The 18,281-nt window shown below is 40.9% G+C and overlaps 2 long non-coding RNA genes across 5 annotated transcripts; one reads left to right on the forward strand and one right to left on the reverse strand.

The window, feature by feature from the left end:
* The first annotated feature begins 251 nt into the window (after positions 1 to 251).
* LOC125537593 lies at positions 252 to 4,130 on the forward strand. 4 transcript variants are annotated; one of them, XR_007295991.1, is made up of 7 exons: positions 252 to 681; positions 1,238 to 1,426; positions 1,518 to 1,589; positions 2,127 to 2,254; positions 2,636 to 2,781; positions 3,563 to 3,641; positions 3,762 to 4,130. It is a non-coding gene; the product is annotated as an uncharacterized LOC125537593 (long non-coding RNA). The 4 variants fall into 4 exon arrangements; XR_007295990.1 differs by having other exon boundaries at positions 2,127 to 2,781; XR_007295992.1 differs by having other exon boundaries at positions 2,127 to 2,776.
* Positions 4,131 to 6,558: 2,428 nt separating this feature from the next.
* On the reverse strand, positions 6,559 to 7,658 carry LOC125541598. The gene is made up of 2 exons (XR_007297601.1): positions 7,495 to 7,658; positions 6,559 to 6,818 (listed from the first exon to the last, which is right to left on the reverse strand). It is a non-coding gene; the product is annotated as an uncharacterized LOC125541598 (long non-coding RNA).
* Positions 7,659 to 18,281: the final 10,623 nt, after the last annotated feature.

An 18,281-nucleotide genomic window follows, 5' to 3' on the forward strand; every position in this document is an offset into this window, starting at 1 on the left:
GATCTCTTTTTATGTCGGAAATAAGATAAAACTTACGGAACGTAAAATTACAGTGCATAGATGGTAAAATAGAGAGAGGTGAAGAATAATTATTCGTCATCCAGCGCGACCCTGGGAGAAGAATATGTTATTCTTCAACCGGTCGAACGACCCAGCGCGCTCTCTTCAACCACCGAAAAAAAACATTTGGTTTTTCTTCCGTTCCCACTCCCCCCCGCGCCCCCCCCCCCCCCCCCCCCCCCCCCCCCCCCCCCGCCCCCCTCCCTGGGGCCGGCGACTGACTAGAGGTTTCGGTGGCGAGCGGTCGCTAGGGAGTCCATTGGCCGGCGGTGAGGCTGCGGCGGCGCTTGGATGCGCCCACTGGCCGGCAGCGAGGAGAGCGGGGATGCGGGATGCTTCCCGATTGGTGGCGGCTTCGCGGCGGGCTTCGCGGCGTGTTGTTTGGCCTGCGGCATGGCTGGTGTTCTGGGAGCCGATGCACGCAGAGCTGTTTGTGTGTCGCAATGGCTGCGAGTAGGAGAAGCAGCGCTTCGCACACCTCTGCGTCCTCATAGTCAGTTGTAATTGAGAAGGCCATAGCACGGGCTTGTTCATCACCAGAATCCGTGGTAATCGATTTTGGTCCCCTTACCTGAGTGCCACTATTAGCCCTAACCTCCAGATCCCGCCCATATTCACCAGGTAAAGGACCCTCAGGTGCCTCAAATTCTTCCTTTCTTGCATATAATTGTGTGGCCCAATTTTTTAATCTGTTGTGTCAGAATATGGTAAATTAGGGTGATTGTATGTTTGATCTACTTGCAATTGTGAAATGATCCGATTTAGGTGGACTTAGTTGAAAGAGGTCATCTTATTAAATCAATTAGCCAACTTAGCTGACAGAAATTTAAAGGAGGTTAATCAGAATCTGATTTGCGTGATAGTATTCTGAAAAGCAACTTGTAGCCTATCATTGCCAATGGCAAGAAGAGTACACATTTAATGCTTTTACTACTGGTCTTGTTTCCTTTTGGAACAGGTTACTAGTTTATTATGGAGTAGTTAGTTAGTTTTCTGTTGGGTTCAAGCGAATCACTATTCTCGAATTCATAGTGTCCATTAGATTTTTACGGGATGGAAAGGGTCTGTCTCAAGTGCTAACCTGATAGGATAAACAAACCTCTGAGACAGTAACCAGTTTTGTGTTTGAGCCCTCTGAGGTTGTGTTACAATTTTCATTTGGGTTTATTTGTTTCAGAAAAAAATCCGTCATCATATTTCAGCCGGCAAGGTAAATTTTCACCTCCCCTCATGTGACTAAGAGAAGCCAGATAAAAATTGACGAGAGAAGCCAGACAACCGATCGAAGAAAGGAATGAAAACAAAAGATAGAGAGAAGCTGCATTTATTCCCCAATGGTTAGGTGTACCTTCTACAATTTTTATCAGTATGATCCTCCTTCTCTTGTATTAGTTATTACTGAACACATGATTTTTTGAGGAAAACACTTCAAGTACAACCGATTCATTTTTTTGCAGGGAAGTCCATCTGATTCTGTCATGCCTATCAATGGGGATAATGAGATTGCGAATATGCCCACGTCTTCAGAGGTAGTCCCTCTGTTCCATAACTGTGGTCATGGTTTTAGTTCTATTTTGAACTAAAACCATGACAAGAAGTACGAAACGGAAGGAGTACATGTTTTCTGTTGTTTTACGCTTTACTAAAAGTAACATGTCCTGCCGTTTTAACTTAGAATGGGCTGGAAAGCTGCTACTGTATTAGTATGGTTATCCCATCATTCTGAACCTGCTCTGTTGTAGAAAGAAGGAAATCGGAAAGGATAGAACACTATAAAATGTGAAAAACAAGCTTCACACTGCGAGCAACAAAGAATCACACACCCCAAGAAGAAGTGTGAATCATCCAAGCCCACCATGATCTGAATGTGCAATGTCACTGAATTGCTATAATGATTTGTTCATTTTTGAGTTAGGAAAACCACTGATATTGAGGCCGATCATACCTCTGAATAGATCAAAATTTAAACCTTTCAGTGGCCTGATCTTGGTAAAGAACACAAATGTGTCATTTCTTAAACTTGAATTGTTCTAATAAAAATATGGATTTTCACTTTTGGCCTGCAGTTGTTGACGGTCTCTATGTGGAAGGGTTCATAACTTTCTCTAGGTGCAGACCTGAATACTAGTGGTACACACTTGCAACTAGCAAAATTTGCAAGATGCAGGGTCAGCTTTTCTTTTTACAATGGATGGTACGTTTGTAGCTCTTTGTCTCGTCCATCAAAACACTTCAACACCTGCAGTACACTAACCTTTCTCAGTTTTGCTTCTCGCATTTTTACATTCTGCTCAAGGTGAATGTTGAATGAATTTGTATGGTACGCTAGATTTCTTACATGGGTGGTTGGAAACCTTATGCTCGTAGTTACTAACCCTCACCCAGCCTGTCAATATACAAGGATGCTGCAAATTTGAGTTAGATTTACTTTAATTGCCATCAGGTGGACGCTGATCCTCACCCAGCCTGTCAAATTTCACAGATTTTTTGGTTTAGCCCACCCCCAATCCAGGAGTTATCTTGTATAACAGGAAAATATGATTGTTCATTCAGGTTATTGCTTGTTTTTTTGTAGGAAAACCAGATGGTAATCTTCTATTTTTGGCGATTAATCATGCGATTCTATCTATATAGGCTCCATCAATTCAGTTTATTCTGTAGCCATGGATACTGTAAAGAAGATCCACACCATCATCTTTGCTTATTTTTATATACTGTAAGGTGCTTGTTTGCACTAACCTATTTTCCTATCTTGCAAAGCTATCCATTAAAATATGGTTAATTTCTTCCCCGTATTCTTTACCGTTGTAACACTAGATTTGATATGCATTTATTTTGTTCCATTTAATATTGATTCGATGATATGTGTCTGATGAATTATGGGGAGTATCTCTTTCACATTGTGTCTGATGAATTATGGGGAGTATCTCTTTCACACTAATGTTAGTTGTGAGCCAACCTAGTAGTTTCATGAACTTCAATTGCTTTTCAGGTTTTTACTTACGACATTATCAACCTCAAATTGTTAGCTCCTTTTGTTCATCACAGAGCGATGAAGTTTAGTAGCACAACTTCTAGTAATATTATGAAAATCCATATTGAAGTGACTTAAGATGCATGTGTATTTTATTTTGATGACACTCTCTGGTGCCAGACTAGTAAGCTTAGACAATGGCGTAAATAGTAAGACACGGACTATTTCAATATGATGACTCCCACCATTGTATTTGGCACAATTTGTCTTGTTTCAGAGTTTTCGCTTTTTGTCTTGTTTCTCTTTATACTTTTGATTCATACCTGCAGCGTGCGTGTTATGTGTTCATGTGATTCTGATCAATTTGGTACATCAAAAATCCCTCTGGGATATCTTTGATTTCAACATTGCTACCAGTTTAGCGTAGTGAAGCCTGTTAATCCTAGAGTGTTCGGTGTGCTCATCTATTGGGGGCCTCTACATGTTTGTTGTTATACTTCTGAGAACTAAAAATATTATGTTTTTCAGGCATCTGTCCAAGTGGTTGACGGCTAATGTATGAGGGATACAGAGTAATTTCTTTGTATTTATGGTTGGTATGAGTAATGTAAGTTGAAATTTCAGACCTTCTTTTACAAATAACCAGTAGCAACGTTCAGGTTTTGGTGATAAGAAAAGTGAACCTAAAGGCTACAGTGAAATTAATAGTATACTATGTTGCTTCCAGGCCATGGATAAGAATATTTTAGTCACCCTGGAGAAATGGCTGGACAAGTAACTTGATGGGAAATCTCTGGTCATCTGCAAAGTAAGCTAATCGAAGATCAAGTTCGACAGTACTCAATATTCGAGTTCAGCGGTACTCAGTTTTCAAGTTCAGGAGCACTCAGTTTTATAATAGTGATTTCTAAAATGTTTCATGCTGCTGGTTACCTAGTGCTAAGTTGCATTTAATTGTCCGGACGAATTTTATTTGTAATCGTAAGGATGGATTTCTTATGTGAGAAATTTCCCGGAACCACTACATGGAATTTATTTATTAGACAACTTTGTTATGCCGTGGTTACCAAAAATGCCTCGTGTACATGATGAATTAGTGGCCTATGTTTCTCATGTTTACTGAAAATGCTTCCTACTGAACTGAGATAGTGATCGCATATGTTAGTTAAATCAATTACCAGTTTTCTATTTTGCTAAACCTGGTATACTCAGTCCAACAGAAATAGTAATAGATCCAACATAAATACCAGGAATATAGGGATGCAGCCTTATATATATTTTTAATATCAGGAACGCCTGCTGTAAGATTACAGGAAAATGCTCCAGATTAGTTCCTTGCCTCGCAACTCATTCCGTAAGATTATGGCGACATCAGTTGATTCTATACTCTGCCACCAATTTGATGCACAATATAGGTCGACATGCACGAAGTAAATTACTAGCATGTAGGAGCCAGGAGGTAATATTATGGTGCTCCCTTTTTGTTTACGGAATAGAGGTTCCTTTTCCAGACTGTAATTTCATCACCCAGGGTGCAGAATAAGTTATTCTTCAGCTGAGGTAATCTTATGATCATTTCATAATTAAATTACGTTTGGAATTCAAATAATTACATTTCTATTGATTCACTACGTAAAATTTGATATAAGAAAATTAAAATATAGATCATAAAACAAGAAAATTTGCAGTTTATGTGTATTTTAGACTATGTTTTTACGTTTGTAATTTTATATAACATAAAATATATTTTTACGGAGATTATATATTTTCTTACGGTCTCTTTTTGCGTCGGAAATAAGACAAAACTTACGGAACGTAAAATTACGGTGCATTGATGGTAAAATAGAGGGGGTGAAGAATAACTATTCCTCATCCAGGGTAACGAATAGCGCGACCCTATATATATACATCTGGGCTATTCTGTTACGCGTAACAGAATATTATTCTGTTACCCTACTTGAACTAATGAATTCAAGCGGTTGAACTGATGAAATTCGAGCGGTTGAACTGATGCTTTCTGTTGCTGTTAAAAATCGTGTTCTTTAGTTTAATTTGTTTTGCAATTTTTTTTGTCAAAACGGGGCGTGTAATATATCGTTGGAAAGCTCTTGACATCCACATTACAATCTTATAATTTGTTTTTGCAAAAAAAATTATGATTTAAGAGCAGTTTTGAAAAACCCGTTTTTTTTCAAAACCGAAAACGCGAATAGTATTTTGCACTTAATTTTCAAACGGTTTGTCGGAATTGAGCAAATCAGATGGCGTTGGAAAGCTTGTGAAAATCCGCATCTTCCATACATATACTATTTTTTAAATTCTATATGATTTAAAAGTAATTTGAAAAACGGTGAAATTCTGGGCGAAATGTTTTTTCACTGTTTTTTGCAAACGGTTTATCGGATTGACGCAAATGATACGGCGTTGGAAAGCTATGGAAAATGCGCAACTTTTGCGTATAATAAGTTTTTTCTAATTCCTTACGGTTTAAATATGAATTCAAATACGGTAAAATTGGTTTTGAACGCGGTTTTTTTAAAAAGTTTGTCAAAATGGGGCAAATAATATACCGTTGGATAGCTATCGAAAATGCAAGACTTAGTCATGTTGGACGTTTTCTCTACTTCGCAATCGTTTAAGAGTAATTTTGAATACGGCATGACGGATCCTGCTGTTTTCTCGTCTGAAAAACAGAGTAGTCGTATTGATATATGTGTATGTTTGTACTGAGCTATTTTTTGTAGAGTAATTTTAAATTGTTTCGAAAAAGGTACTTATACTGATGCTTGCATGGGTTTGTACTAAGCGTGTTTCACTAACTAGACTTTGCTCTGTTTTTTGGGTAATATTTTTCTCGTAAATTTTCAATAGTTTACTGTATTCTAGCCCTGAACTTGCATGGTTTATATTGTTGAACTGAATGTTATTGTATCATCGGCCCTGTACTTGCATGGTTTATATCATCGAACTGAATGATATTTTTTTCAAAAAGAAAATGTTTTTTATTCTTTTTTTGAACTAAACATTTTTTTACAACGATGTTCTGTACTTCTCTTATTTTATGACTTGTACTTTTACCATTTGAATTGCATGGGGTTTCCTTTTGCTTGAACTTTTACAATTTGAATTTCTTTTATTCCGAACAGACCACCGTTTTTAACTTGTATTGATCAATATTTTTAATTAAACCATTTTTCCTTTGTAGAACGGACCACCGTTTTTGTTTGTATGGATCAGTTGTAGAACTTGGACGTCAACGTCACAGAATTAATTTGTGAGCTTCTCACGTTTCCTTTTAATTATGAATTTATTATATATAAAATTTGAACTATATGACACTTTTTTAATGAATCTAACAAGTATTTTCTCTCCCTAAACTTCCAAATGTTTTCACGTGGGCATAACATCAAATAGGCAAGGGCGAAAAATAAAAATTGGAAGAAATCAGTTTTTAGCTATTTATTGTATAAGTATATCATCCAACGTGTACTCGGTGTCAACTTGCATAACATGACACGGAGAGCAATAGCAATATCATACAATTAGCAATAGATAGCAACTCAATACAACAGCAGAACACACAATATATCTTTTTCTACATACAATGCCATGATTTATTATACCTAATTGTTGGCAAGTACATGTCAAGCGAAACAATTTTTCAACAGAAATGCCTTCTTTTGAGTAGTGCATGTCAAAAGAACGATATTTTATTTTCTTGATCCTCCGAATTTGGGCGAAGAGAACGTAACAAGAGAAGTGAAGCAATGCCACCACCTAGTACCTACATTTAGTACACTTCTATTTGAGATCGTGGCTTAAGGCAGTGAGGTTGCAAGTTCAAACACATGCCTGAATTGAACTCAAAAAAGAAAGTAAACTCCAACTACAATAAGAATTGAACTGAATGAAATTTATAAATTGAACCGAACTGAAAGAAGAAATTGGACATCATATGTACAACAAGAAATAAACTTGAGCAGTATCAGCTACTAAACAAAAGGATTGCTTTGCTAAACCTAGAGATTATATATTGGTGAAAAAATTTCTTCCTGCAGAACCGTTAATCAAATACATGTACTTTCGCTAGGTTTTAGCAACATGATAAGTAGTATCAATACTACTCTAGGTGGCAAAGTAGTAGCGCCACAAAGGAAGGAAGCCATCAGCAGTGCGTACTACCGCTACACCTAAAGTATGTGTTGGCCACGCTTGCATTACATAGTACTAGAAAATTTTTTATTAAAAAAATGTACTACCAGATTTGTGAACATGAGATCATAGAGAAGTTGTACTGAGACTGTGGATTAGAGCTGCCGTACGAGGATGCAGCAGCACACACACGCACTCCACTAGATAAGTTCTTCTCTCTCCAAAACACACATCTCCATCTTGTTTTAACTTCAACCTACGAAAAAAGGAACAAATATGAGGATGAGTTTTTGTTAAGAAGAACTTACCAGGGTTTGGTGTTCGAACTTTTAAATGTTTGTGCTACCGGATATAAAGAATAGCAGCATGCCTCAACCAGATCGGCGACTTCCTCACGGGCGGCCTCTCATACATTGCGAGGGCAACACATACACACACGAACTGACTAGAATACACAGTACAACGGGCTAGATAAACAAATTGATAAGAATACATGTCTTCTCGATTATGAACTGATAAGAATACAAAACACGGACAGCTAGCCATGAACTTCTTGAACTCCCCTAACATATGGTTTAGGTTTTTTAATGGTTTTTTGGTGTTCACGTTCCTTACGAAGTCTCTGACTTCTCGACTATGAACTTACTACATAGAAGGATCCTCACATACATGTATAACTTGACAGGAGCTGACAGAAAATGTTGCAGCAAAATGGTATTTTTATTCAACATAATAATACAGCCATATCTTTGTAATACATCCATCATGATGGAATCAAATGCACAGTAAAATGGCAGCATTACACATACTCAAGAACTAACAGATCATTCTTCAGTTACTCTGATCAACTTCAGTTTTCTTCAGAAATTGGATGAAAAATAGCATCGGTTATGCTATCAATTTTTTGCATCTCTAGCATAGTTTTTGGGACTATTGCTCATCACACGATGAACCTCTTTTTTCTGTTTTTCTTGACTGTCATAGAATAAAATATTGAACTATTTTGCATAAGTATAGTTGAACTTTTGTTTTTTTCTGGTTACTGAAGTAGTATCAGAACAGCTGCTGCATGCATATATGAACTGACACCTTTTTTGTCAATGAATTCTTGTAATATATTGTATTAGAACTACTACAGCAGTATCTATATAGTACAAAGCATGCTCATCACAAAAAGCATGGAATTCAGGAGATAGAAAGAAGAGCAAAAGTACAGTGGGTGTGTTCTTCACTGTTTGGTTTACAGGGGTGCCAATGATGAACTGAATCATTCTAGTTCCGTCTTCTCACCTCATGTCTGAATCAAGAGCAGCATCAGTTCAATCAAAATAAATTGACAGTTTATGAATTTTGTGCTAAGCAAGCATACCCATCAGCACATGGAATTGATCACCATGGAGGGTGGCTGTCGGGATTTTGTTTGATCACCATGTTGCTAGATGGCTACACATAACTGTTTTTGTTCTTATATTTCTCCATTAACACCTTTTATTTTCATTTTGAGTTTCCACGTATGCGGTGTCAGTATAGCCGATCATTTAAACGAACGTCATACAATACAACCACTAGATGACTTGTCTTGAACATACCATGTAAAGCTCAAGAGATTTAAAGAGAAGCAAGAAGCAAGGAGCTTACTTTGGAAGCCCTGTTCCAGCATTTTCCGGGTAGCTGCTCACCAGTACACTTGCCGCCTACCCGTTGTCGCCGGGTACCCTGCACACACACAACAGCCACCAATCATCATGCACACACACACAACCAGACGCACACCACATCATCTACACACCCAGGACTACATCTTCACCACACTTTGGACTGACAACATAGCAACACAGAAAACAATTTTGTAAGTGTCGTCACTATCATCCTCGCTGCGTCACGGGGGAAACAAAATAAGCATCTTTGAAGCACTAGGGCGGATAACCATTGCAAATGGAGCTCATGTGTACCTTCATCATAGAAAAAAGTAGACTTAACATCTCCAAGTTCTGAAGATGAACAATTGAATCGCACAAAATATTGTCCAAAAATCACACTTTTCACGAAACCAAAATTCTGAACTTTGCCATACAACACCTTTTGAATTTTTCATGCGACACTCTTTGAACTTGCACAATTCGTTGGTGGCAGGAAGCAGCAACTAGAGCTAATGATATTCCACGTACTGAACTGGGAACACCTAGCTAGTGTTTCAGAAAACAAAATAGACGTCCTGAGCACCCTGTTTCGGGGGATAAAATAGACGATCCTGAACACCTAGCTAGCTATTTTTTTGTGCAAGCATGCTGGCCGCCAATGCCATTAGTGGTGGCCACTATGGTGCTATCACCGCAAGCATGCTGGACGCATCGCCAGCAAGCGTACACTAAAACTGAGAAGAGATTGAGACTTTACCAAAAGATTGTCATACTTTTTTGCAGAGATAACTATTGTTTTTCTAACCAGAGAACTACAGATTTTAGAAAAGGTGAACTATTTAAATGAGATAATTTCTAAGATGATTTTTAGCAACTCACGATGGCTGGGGAAGGGGCGCTGCGACGGTGAACGGCCTCAGGCAGCGGGTTTGGTGTGCATCTCCCTGTATCAGTGCTGACGCTCCCTCTTGTTTCCTGTTAAGAAAGAAGAATGAGGTCACCAATGGCGTTTTCAAGGGAATTAATTAGCATGCATTTCATCGACATGGGCGGCTCGCTGGATCGGTAGCTCTACAGGAGCTCATGAATACGCCACGATTCCAGCAGCAAAGGCCCAGAGTAGTCCACCCTCTACATCTTCCCCTTCTACTTTTTTGAAACCAGAAAAAATGAAACAGCTCGTCGGTACATGAAGAATGAGAGAAAGGAAAGTCAAAAGAACTTAAGCATCCTACAACTACTTCTGCAATTTATTCTAATCCCTTTTGCTCAGTGCTTGAAATGTGCTACAATAATTAAAAAATAGAAAGGAAAGTGGTGAGAGCTTTTGACTGAACTTTCAACGCTTTGTCTTTTGAACTTATATGAACTTATTAGTTCTTTGTTTAAAAAATGTAAATACAAAGTTCCTAATCTGCAATAAAACATTTTTTTCTTGGAAAGTGAAAACAATGAGACACCGAACCCTCTCTCTAATACACATAGAACTGATGGTAGAATATATAGTGAGTTGCTAATAATGTTTTTGATTTTCCCCTTAGGAAACACGATCTTTTCTTCTTATGAGATATAAAACAAAACTATCTCTCCAACACACATCGAACTATTCCCACATTTATCTATGGACCGAGGAAAGAATACATAGTGAAATAACATTTACTAGTACCAGTCTTGAGAAAACAAGAGCTCAAATGTCAAGCAAGGAGTTTCTGTGTTAGGTTTGAGCTGATGGCCTACCTGTAAGTAAACCAAGGATCTCATAATGCTGCCCTGGAAGATCAAAGCCAGTAAGTTACCAAGGATGAGGATTCATTTTGGTGCTGTTATGCAAACATTTCTTTATTTCAGAACTGGCAATAGAATTATGATTGTCTATTTGAGAATCGGATTCAAAACTGGCAATCTATATATCTGGAAAGAAAGGAAACACAGCAAGAATGCTTGATTATGTAAAAAAATTGCAACGGAAGCTACTATTGGAACTCATGTACCCTGTATAAGTTCGCTTCTGAAAATAAAATTAACAGTACAAAAAATAAATAATGAGTGCAGCTCTTGAAAAATTTTGTGCTAATTCAATGCTAGGGTAGCAAAGAAATAAAACATTACACAGAATCGACGACTAATTGTAATACAAAATGGTTCTTTTTGCACATTTTTTCTGGGGTAAGTTCCTATGGTCAGTAGCTATCAAGGATTCAAGTGAACTCTCAGTAAAAGTAATTTTGTACTCCTCATGTAGAAATACCTGGACTTACTGTCACATGTGTTCTTTGTCATCCAGAACAACACAACGTTTCTCTAAGCTACTCTCTCTGTGCTACTGAATGTCAATACAACATTTTTTTTGAGTAACACATTCATTAAAATATTTACCGCCTACGAGATGAGAGATGATATGAGAGAGCAATATTATTGCCTACAAGAGAGAGGCTCTTCCTTCTTCCCTCAAGTCTGAATCAAGAGCAGACCTAGTTCAATTCAAAATAAAATGGCAGTTCGAACACGGGGCATGAAAATCTTCACCGTCGGAAGATGGAGAGGAAAGATTTCGAGCAGGGCGTACCTCACTATTACTGGGAAGGAGGCGCTGGGACATTGAACGGCCTCCGATGGCGGTGTTGGACCGCTGGACGCAGCCGTGTCGGACCACCCACTGGGACAATGCGGAAAGGTGGCGGGGAGCGTCACTGAGGGTACCAGAAGGAGGTGGAGGGGCGACACCCGAACTAATACAGGAACATCTGAAAAGAATGAATTATTTTAGTCCTCGCACACCAAAGAGAAATCCAAAAAAAAGTTGAACCTTCCGAAGCATAAAAACCTGATGTGTGTTGTCAAGAAAAAGTTGAACCTTCAGAAGCATAACTATGCTAGCTTATGCATCCCGAATTTCCAATGTGCAGCTTCGGTTATAGTAGAACCAATGTCAAGTAACAACCAAGGTTATTTCAGCCCTTCAGATTCTTGGCATGTAATTCCCTATAGAATTGCCAGCTCCATAAACTTGCCTTCTACATATAAATCAACATCAATAGCTGAACTTCACGGGATGACATTTTCGAACTTAGCTGGAGAATAATTTTCTCAAAAATCATGTTTGAACTAAATAACTATCAGAGTCTGAACTGATGTAAAATCTTTCTTGCTGAACTGCTGCTGAAGCCCCTGCATATTGAACTACTATATAATATATAACCTAATTGTTTTTTCTATAACACACATGAAATTGTATTTGTGTTTACTTTATGAACTGATGATAACTTACATCATGAACTCCTACAAATAGTGTTTTTTATACAAAGCATATGATTCGTGAGCTGCATAGGCAAGATAAATCATGCAAGGATATCCATTCTACACTTTCTGAACACTCGAGATAGCAATACACGAACTTATCGGGAGAGATCGCACTGAACTGACGGGGGCTGGATCGCTGAAGGGGATCTTGGCAAGAGGTGGATGGAGGCTGGAGGAGGTGGTCGTCGTTGGTGCAGCCGGACCGAAGCCGACGCCGAGCTGAAGGGAGACTAGCGGTCGACACGGGGGGAGCAAGCCGGATGGCGGCGGGGAAAGGAGGCGGCCGACACGTGGGAGGAGGCAGCACTGGCGCGCTGGTGGGAGGGGGTCGGGGCGGCGGCGCCGGCGCGCTGGTGGGAGAGGTGTCGGGGCAGTGGCGGCGCGCTGGTGGGAGGGAGCGGGGCGGCGGTGTCATGCTGGTGGGAGGGAGTCGGGGCGGCGGCCGCGCGCTGGTGGGAGGAGGGTCGGGGCGGCGGTGGTGCGCTCGTGGGAGGGGGTCGGGGCAGCGGCGATGGCGCGCTAGTGGGAGGGGCTTGGGGGCGGCGGCGGCGCGCTGGTGAGAGGGGGGTCGGGGCAGCGGCGATGGCGCGCTGGTGGGAGGGAGCCCGGAGCGGCGGTGGCGCGCTGGTGCGTCGGGGCTAGGACAACGGCGGCGTGTTTTGGGCCACTTTAGTGCGATCACCTCCTTATAGGGCCGGGGGTAACAGAATATTATTCTGTTACTAGTAACAGTATAGCCCTATCCTATATATATATATATCCGGATCCTCACAGAGGCCGAGGTCTTCGTCGCGAGCGTGATCCTCTAGCTGTGGGGAGGGACAATGAATGTCCTTGACCATCTTCCTCCATGACTGTTTTAAGACAACAAAAGCGATTTGATTAGCATGCATCGATAACAAGGTAAAACAGCGCTGATAATCAAAAGCTTACCCATTCAATGGGGTTGTACATGGAAAAACCTTCTCGGCAGTTTAAGCGGAGGAAGTATTATTTATCCCCCATATACAGATCAGCCAGGATTATGGCCAGTTCGGCTGGGGTATCCGAGCCCTTGCGTCTGTAACGAGATGTGTCATCTTCTCCGTTGTAACACCATAAAGGAGTTACTCTGGACTGGAGGGGCTAAATACATCGTTTTATTGCGATGGCCATGACTTCGATTATCGAGAGCTCAGAATGAGCAAGTAATCTGACCTTGTTGACCAACCTCTTTACTTCCGCACTGTCTTCCTCCTTGGGACTCCGGGGGCGCCAATTGAGGCGTTTCTTCAAAGGAGCACCGGAGAATTCGGGGACGCCACGCCGAACTGGGTCCGGAAGGGGGGCGTCCTCAATGTAAAAAACCATTCCAAAGGCCATTCTTGAGATACCTCCTTGGGAGTTCCAATAGGGTAGCATTATCCGGCTATACGCCATACTTCGGCTCCGCCCACTTCAAATATGGAACCTCCTCAATGACGAGGAACGAGGCAAAAGAACTTTCTCCATAGTTCAAAATGAGCCTCGCAGCCCAGAAACAGTTCACAAAGAGCGACAAAACCCGAGATGTGCAGAATAGAACCTGGATTGAGATTGTGCAGCTGGATCACGTAGAACTCTAACAGGCCCCTGAGAAAGGGGTGGATCCGGAATCCTAAGCCCCGCAGAAGAAACCAAACAAAGCACACCCTCTCCTCCTTGTTGAAATTGGGGAAATTTTCTGCGAGCACATCATTGCCGATCGAGGCCAATCCCGCTTGCACAGAGACTAGATCTGCGAGAGGGAGATATCCCTGCATCTGAAGTCGACTCAACTGAAGATGTGACACTCAGCAGCTCTGCCAATCACTCTCTTGAGGGGCATGAGGGCGAGAAGAAGAGCTAGGGGCGCTGGCCATGTTTTGTTTTTCGTGGCTGGTCCTGATGTTCTCTGCATGATGTGGATGGCATTTGGGGATCTAACCTCTTTATATAGGCGTCATCCCTGTGTGGTCAGAGGCGTATTTGTAAAAAATTTATTATGGACCGTTCGCATTCGCCCAGCGCATGGAAATCGAGGCAATGACAGGGAAGGAGTCATAAAGGCATAACATGAAGGACAGGGTCGGACAGTTATCCGTCCGAGGTATGATGAAGAACCTGCCTTGCAAAAGCCGAAGACATAAGCCAGATACTACATCGTCATTGAAGGCAAGTTCAGGGGCTACTGAGGGAGTCCTGGATTAGGGGGTCCTCGGGTGCCCGGCCTATTCAACATGGGTCGGACTGATGGGCCATGAAGATAAAAACTAAAGATCATCCCCGTGTCCGGGTAGGACTCCTATATGCGTGAACGGCAAGTTTTGGTGTCCGGGTGTATTATTTATTTCCTCTGTAAACCGACTTTGTACGACCCTATGCCCCTCTGGTGTGTATATAAACCGGAGGATTTAGTCCATGGAGGCTATCAGAATTCTCATAGGCTAGACAGCTAGGGTTTAGCCATTATAATCTCAAGGTAGATCAACTCTTGTAACCTCTATACTCATTAAATACAATCAAGCAGGATGTAGGGTTTTACCTCCTTTAAAAGGGCCCGAACCTGGGTAAACATCATGTCCCCATCGTCCCTTGTTGCTATCGATCCTCAGACACACAGTTTGGGACCCCCTACCCGAGATCTGCCAGTTTTGACACCGAATAGCGCATCCCACAGCCATTTTGCACGTAGTATAATGTGGAGCTCAGTAGCATCTGGCAACGGAGAAGCAAATCGCGGCCGCACGCGCGCACGAGGTCGCTATGGGTGCCATGTGTGCCGGCCACCAAATCTTGTAGGAACACCTCGTCTCGAGGCCACCGTCGACACCGCCACGTGATTGTCTACTTTAAAATATAGTTCGTGTTGTTTTCTCGAGGCCAGTGCCTTCTAGTGATTTGTCCTCTGTAATGTTAATATGCAATCTGAATGTTCAGTTGACAGTTTGGTCATCTGAAATGTAATGTTCAGTTAATAGTTTGGTCCAACAATTGCTACATTTCGTAGTACTGTTCTCAAGCATTCTTTGTTTTGTTAACTATCTTATCTTCTAGTACATGTTTCTATTCTGCAATATCGTGCTCAGTTAACTATTTTGGTTCATTTGGTCTGTTGTCCATTTAATTATTTGGTTCAATTCTGCAATTGGATTTTCATTTGTTGTGGGTACAATTTTGTGTTGTTATGCATGTGAGAAATAAATCGAATTTGGTTGTACTCAATACATATTCTACTGATAGTATGGCAACTCTCAGTTAACCTGATCAAGATCTTCTTTATGTGTGTTGTAGGGAAACAATGGGAGACCCTGCAGTTTACCATCGAGGTTTGCTCATGCATGGTCCTTTCGCCAATAGCACATTATTGTGCAGTTGTAGGAATCATTCTAAAATTTAGGTTTCTTACAGTTTGTTCTTGCACATGTAGGTCCTGCTGTTAGAGGCTTAGACCCACTGTTCGACCCATTTTGCATATAGGTAAATGAGATGTCCATGAATATCAGTCAAGTCAAGAAACTCAGAAGATTTTTAGGATGAAGAAACTTGCGACGAATAACAACAACATTTTTGTTTTCATATCAGTCAACTATAGGATGATACTAACTCTTTTACCTTGTTTTTACCCCTTACGTCATTTCAAAATTTATAACAGCGATTTATGCATATCTTTGTTTTCAGTACTTTTCAAAGCAGTTCAGCGATGATTACCTCTCAAACCACATGCATGATCAAGACGCGACGAAGGTATTCATTCAACACCCATGATACAATATTGAAGTCTTCCTGAAGGGGACGAAGGTTGGGCGGGCAATTATCCATAGCCACTGGCCTAAAGTTGCAAGGACATTCAACATCACTGAAGGCTCAATATTTGCCCTCCGCTTCTGTAGTTTCCCAGATGAGATTCATCTGTCTATTTACCATGTATGATGCTACTTTCTAAAGGTTTTTGATGTTGCATGTGAAACTTGGTGCTGTTGTGTAATGGCGTAACTGAGTGCTGAAGCTATCTGATGTAATTTGATTATGAAATCCTAGTTGTTGTTATACGATATGAAATATCTAGTGTGTTTTATAAGAAATGTCAAGTTGATTACTACATGGATTATCAATAATAGGCTAATTACCCTGCTTATTGGGGTTTTCTATTGCAGACGGTTACTCAAACAACACCGTGGGTGATGAACTAAAACAACCCACACGGTTTCAGAAAGTAGGCGTGTTCAATCAACTAACAATCACACACGACTTCCGGCAGAGAACTGTTTGCGTTAGGCCACCTTGCACAAATTCCACATAAAAAACTGTGTGATATACATACGAACGGAAATGTTTTCTGGGATTCACCGTGTGGGGTGTACATACGAACGGAAACAATTGGGTTTCGATGCCTTGTCCGATCGCACACGAGCTCATTTTCCCCCTGCCTGTTGATACGTCTCCAACGTATCTATAATTTTTTATTGTTCCATGCTATTATATTATCTGTTTTGGATGTTTAATGGGCTTCATTATACACTTTTATATTATTTTTCGGACTAACCTACTAACCCAAGGCCCAGTGCAAATTGCTATTTTTTTGCCTATTTCAGTGTTTCACAGAAAAGGAATATCAAACGGAATCCAAACGGAATAAAACCTTCGGGAGAGTTATTTTTGGAACAAACGTGATCCAGGGGACTTGGAGTAGATGTCAAGAAAGAAGCGAGGCAGACACAAGGCAGGGAGGCGCGCCCCCCACCCTTGTGGGGCCCTCACAGCTCCACCGACCTAATTCTTCCTCCTATATATATATCCATATACCCCGAAAACATCTAGGAGCACCACGAAACCCTATTTCCACCGCCGCAACCTTCTGTACCCAAGAGATCCCATCTTGGGGCCTTTTCCGGAGCTCCGCCAGAGGGGGAATCGATCATGGAGGGCTTCTACATCAACATCATAGCCTCTCCGATGATGTGTGAGTAGTTTACCACAGACCTTCGGGTCCATAGTTATTAGCTAGATGGCTTATTCTCTCTCTTTGGATCTCAATACAAAGTTCTCCTCGATCTTCTTGGAGATCTATTTGATGTAATTCTTTTTGCGGTGTGTTTCTCGAGATCCGACAAATTGTGGGTTTATGATCAAGTTTATCTATGAACAATATTTGATTCTTCTCTGAAATCTTCTATGTATGATTGGTTATCTTTGCAAGTCTCTTCGAATTATCAGTTTGGTTTGGCCTACTAGATTGATCTTTCTTGCAATGGGAGAAATGCTTAGCTTTGGGTTCAATCTTGCGGTGTCCTTTCCCAATGACAGCACGGGTAGCAAGGCACGTATTGTATTGTTGCCATCGAGGATAAAAAGATGGGGTTTATATCATATTGCTTGAGTTTATTCCTCTACATGATGTCATCTTGCCTAATGTGTTACTCTGTTCTTATGAACTTAATACTCTAGATGCATGTTGGATAGCGGTCGATGTGTGGAGTAATAGTAGTAGATGCAGAATCATTTCAGTCTACTTGTCGCGGACGTGATGCCTATATACATGATCATGCCTAGATATTCTCATAATTATGCACTTTTTTATCAATTGCTCGACAGTAATTTGTTCACCCACCGTAATACTTATGCTATCTTCAGAGAAGCCACTAGTGAAACCTATGGCCCCCGGGTCTATCTTTTATCATATTAGTTTCCAATCTATTTTACTTTGCAATCTTTACTTTCAATCTATATCATAAAAATACCAAAAATATTTATCTTATTATCTCTATCAGATCTCACTCTCGTAAGTGACCATGAAGGGATTGACAACCCCTTTATCGCGTTGGTTGCGAGGTTCTTATTTGTTTGTGCAGGTACGAGGGACTTGCGTGTAGTGTCCTACTGGATTGATACCTTGGTTCTGAAAAACTGAGGGAAATACTTACGCTACTTTGCTGCATCACCCTTTCCTCTTCTAGGTAAAACCAACGCAGTGCTCAAGAGGTAGCAAGAAAGATTTCTGGCGCCGTTGCCAGGGAGATCTACGCACAAGTCAAGACATACCAAGTACCCATCACAAACTCTTATCCCTCGCATTACATTATTTTCCATTTCCCTCTCGTTTTCCTCTCCCCCACTTCACCCTTGCCGTTTTATTCGCCCTCTTTTTCCGTTCGTCT

Source organism: Triticum urartu, chromosome 2 (assembly GCF_003073215.2).
Source record: "Triticum urartu cultivar G1812 chromosome 2, Tu2.1, whole genome shotgun sequence".
NCBI lineage: Eukaryota > Viridiplantae > Streptophyta > Magnoliopsida > Poales > Poaceae > Triticum > Triticum urartu.